We start from the raw sequence: 4,883 nt of genomic DNA, 5'->3' as shown, positions 1-4,883 counted from the left end.
TTAGTACTTTGTATGTGGACTGTTATGAGGATTAGGTGAGATTGAGATATCGTCTAAGTACTCAAAAGAAATTGTAATGATTGAAAGGGCTCACACACCTGAGCCACGTCTGGTCTGATAATCAGCATCCTGGCAAAATGGTCATAGATCCTGGCTCCCCAGTGATAGAGGCTCACAGGTAGCATACTCAGGACAGTTTAGTGCAGGCAGGACTGGTGACAGGTTGTCAGTTATTGGGGCACCTTTGTGGGCTGAATCAGATAATTGTTTTTGTATAAGCGAGGTATACACAGGAGATTATGGGGAAGAACCAAAAGGAAGTTCCTTTGTTCTATGCTTATAGAGGTATGTTGCTTGTGAAAGTAAAAAAAAATAGAGAAGGAAATAACATTATCTAAAATGTCATTTAATGAAATGAGGAAAGGGGGTTTTAGTGTTTGTAACAGAGCCTATGTAGACATAGGGGAAGTTTAGACTAAAGAATTTATGGATGACATTTTCTTTCCTCTGGTCACATAGTTCTCTTATGACTAAACAGAATTGCTTCTGAAAGCCTGAATTAAACCTACCTCTAGAAACTCAGATTTGATCAGTCTGGGGGAAGTACCCTACATATCTAAACTAATAACATCCATTCATTAGGGTCTTGGTGTATGACTATTGTCCTAAGAATTCAAATACTTAGTCCTTCTGTTGTTCACATTATATTCAGAAGGATGATACTATCATTGTCTCCATTTTCAGAGAAAGTCTAGAAATCTGGCAGTCAAATATCTTACTTGAGATTACATGCTCAATAAAACAAAGATCCTGGAATCAGAACTAGAGCTGTTTGCCTCATGACTTCCCCCACCCTGGTGAGAATACTGAGGCAGGAATGAGGAAAGGCAAGCCCACTGAAAGCAGAGGGCAGCGATTCCAAGGTAGAGCAATGTTGCCCACAACACTCCTTGGGGTGCTGAAATCTATAAAAGCCCCCAGTTTCTAGCTTGTGTAGATGCTCAGATACAAAGAAAATCTACTAGGGCCCTCCCTGCTGGTGCAACAGGTTGAAGCTCAGCACTATGAAGCCATCCATAGTCACTGCAGCATGAGTTTGATTCCCCACCAGGGAGCTGACCCACATGGTGCAGCAGACCTCTCCTGTCTCACCCACTGTTCCCCTCAGCAATGTATTTCAGTTCATCTGCCTGTTCTGCTCCTCACTCTGTGTCTGGTGAATCCTTTTATCCATCACATCTCTGGCCTATATCCCAGTTCTTACATACATGTATAAATAATTTTTTTTAATAAAAAAGAATATCAGTTTGGTGTTTGGTTTGATTAAATTAAATATCCTATTTCCCCTACAGGGAACTGAGTCCAGGATGAGTCAAACCAGACACTTGGCTGTATGGCCCTTTAAGGATAGTCTTCCTTTCCACCTAGGTCATAATATTTTCAAAGAGACACTTTCAGGGCAATCTCAAAACAGCTGGGTGGTCATGATTTTTCCATTGACTCACAGACAGGTAAAAGAAATTTGACTCCAAAGCACCAGGAAACAGGAAGATTCTCTTAAGGTCTTTTGATCTTTTGTTGCTCTGAGGAGGCCCACAAATATTGCTTTGCCACTTCAGGCCATTAAACCCATTTGCTTCTTTATATAACAGCTAAACATAGATGCCAAAATGAAGAAATACAGCCTACATAAAGACACCAATAACAGCTTGCAGGAAGTATTAAAAACAATTCTGCAGAACATCAGGACTCATGTCTTTTCCACTGTGAGTTTTAAAGGGGCTCTCATTGATCAGCCACAAGGTCACTTCACTGCAGGTGTGAAGTCAGAAATTTGAAGACTATTGAGCACTGGATTTTTACAGAGCATCAGCTAGAGTTATTAAGCATGGGGAATTCGACAGTCATAGTGAGAAGACAGAGTGAAATCATGAGCATTCCTGCCTCCAAGTCCTGGCTGGACATTCAGAATAGCACCCTCTGGCTTCTCAATCTTGGCTCTGTGGGCTGTGCCAGAACTGCTAAGAGGTGGCACTAATTGAAAAACTCATTGTGGAGGTTGCTTGAACCTAGTGTGCCAAACAGATCAGAGCCCAGATGCAGGCAGTTTCTTTTCAAAGGTGAATGGTGATGATCCCGTTGTCATATTAGCCATCAATCAGGGCTTTAGGGAGGCAGTAGAATATGTTGTGTAATCTCAAAAATGTGGAGACAAAAGGCTGGATTTGATTCCTATATGGACTCATTATGTGACCACTGGAAAATCACTCTCTCTCTAAGTCACAGTTTTCTCTTTTGTAAACTGGAATTAATATTAGTACTTTGTATGTGGACTGTTATGAGGATTAAGAACTTAATGTGTCTGGTTATAGTGAGGGTTGTTATTAATAAGCAGCTTAACCCAGTGTATACCAATTTTAGAGAACTGGGGTCAAAATAGAAGTAAAAGACACAGGGTTTCTCTCAGGAGGACTGGAAAGTATATATGTCCTCACATGAATACACCAAAATGTTAAATGTTAAAAGTAGAATACACCAAAATGTTAATTGTGAGGTATGGATCACATTTATCTCATTCATTATAAAAACATGTACAAGATATGTCCTATGTTGAAACACTGTTTTAAGTATGGTAATGGGGCTTAAGTATGGTAATGAGGCTTAAGAATGGTAATGGGGCTTAATTTCCATATTTAATCATTACTTGGAAAATACTATTATTATCCCTATTTTTGCTTATGAAAAGACAGACATAGAAACAAAAAAGAACATAATCAAGTTCTCATGAGTGATTAGTGGTGAGGTTTAGATTTGACTATAAAGTTCATGATTTTGCAGAACCATTAAGAGCAGAGACTGGGCTCAGATCAGAACTCTGTTATTCATTACTTCTGTGGCTTTGAGCAAGTTACTCCACTTTTCTAGACCAGAGTTTCCTCATCTATAAAGTGAAGGCAAAATATAAGTCTACTTCATGTGCTTTGTGAGGATTACATTAAAAATTCATCTCAGTCCTTTTCATACTGTAAGTACTATACTAATAAACTCTAATTATTGTAATAGTGAATATTATAATTATTACTATCTTAACCAAGTTATATCATGCGTACAGAATATTGCCTGGTAAATAGTAATTAGTCAAAAATTAGCTGCTATTATTGTTACCTAATTGATTTATTACATTGAATAGTGTAGGTACTCTCAATCAAAATGGCCTATCCACCTCTATGCTTCCTTTCTTTATCATCATACCACAAAACTGCCTATAACACTCTTGGGAAGATTGATATCTTTGTTGAATTGGATAGGCACAGAAATTCTGGGATTAGTCTAAGGCTATCTTCTAAAGCATATGTTTCTTATGAGAATTAATCTCTTTATACACATACACATATATACACACTCAACAAATACTGGTTTTTTTTTAACATAATGAGTTCATCTTCTTTCTTTTTAACATATCATAGTCAGTGATAGTGAGTTCCATCACTTTTCCTTGAAAATGCATTTCATATTGTTCCCTCTTATATCCCTTTTTTGGCCTCTAGTTGGGTGCAGTCGATCTTGCATACCATTGTCGGTGCCTTCAAAACTTTGCCTAGATTAAACATTTTTGTTTTTTTTTTTTTTTAAGATTTATTTATTTATGCATACAGAACTGGGGTACAGGCCGGAGGTGTGAGGTGGTGAGAGGATTCACCAGAGACAGAGTGGGAAGCAGAACAGGCTGACTGATGAAATATGCTGCTGAGGGGAGCCTAAGAAACATATGAATTCCAAACTTGGCTCCATTTCACCCTATCAACAGGATTTTCTTTCACCACTTGTAAAGTGGACATAACAAGAGTATCTAATAAGTGTATGAGGTGAAAATGACTTAAGTCATGCAATGCATTAGCATATGAGTTATATGTGATATTTTCAGTGATATTGTGAATAGTTGTCATGGTAACAACTCACCTCGTGTTTGTTGAATTAATGCATGGAACATTTTCTTTCAGCTTTATAAACAAAATATTTAAATTGTATGAGAATCTATAAGTCAAAGACATACATTTATGGGTCATCATTAGAATGTTTTCAATGTCCTCAATGTCACAGATTTTTGCAGCTAGAGGATTTAAATTTTCTCTTCTTGTTTTGTGCTTACCCTTCTCCTACTGTTCCTTGCTGTTGAGCACTCCTCACTCCCTCATTAGAGTGAGGGAAGGTTTCAGAGCACAGTAGATAAAATGCACAAAAACACACATCCATAACAGTTATAAAGAATGCTTTGGGAAAGCTCTTTTGAGAAGATTGAAGTCATTTTCCCTTCAGAAATCCTGAAGAGGTCAGTGATTCATAATTCAGAAGAACACTATCCAGGAAACATTCTCTACCTGTCCGTGAAAGCAAAGGCTGTCTTGTGAGAGCTTCCAGGTCAGAGCTTCAAAGAAGTTACCAGCCCATTCTCCCTAACTACCTGCTATGCTTTCTTCTAGAGGTTTCTGCTCCTCTCTGATTTTTTGCCTTAAAAAAACTATTTTTTTTCACCATTCTTATTTTCCTCTCCAGTCCTCTCTTTATTTCTTTTTCTTTAATGGTCTGGCTTTATTGTTACCCCAAAGGACCTTCTCAAGGGCACTTAGAGCTGTTGTTTCACACTCAGATTTTCTCCCTGTCCTCTGACCAGTAATAGAACAAAGGACAAAAGGCCATCTAACAAGTAACAGTATCTCCTCATTCAAGCTTCATTCTGCTCTTTGGGGCCTTTTTCTCTCTGATATACTGGCCTTGCACTTGAGCAACTTTTCAATTTCTCTTATTTCTATTACCTCCCAACTTCCAGAATAAGTTGTGTTTGGTTTCTTACATACGGTAAACTCTTCAGTATTTTGCTAAAA

Source organism: Condylura cristata, unplaced genomic scaffold, assembly GCF_000260355.1.
Source record: "Condylura cristata isolate star-nosed mole 26May11 unplaced genomic scaffold, ConCri1.0 scaffold00008, whole genome shotgun sequence".
NCBI classification, from domain to species: Eukaryota; Metazoa; Chordata; class Mammalia; order Eulipotyphla; family Talpidae; genus Condylura; species Condylura cristata.
Note: the sequence above shows the minus strand (reverse complement) of the source record.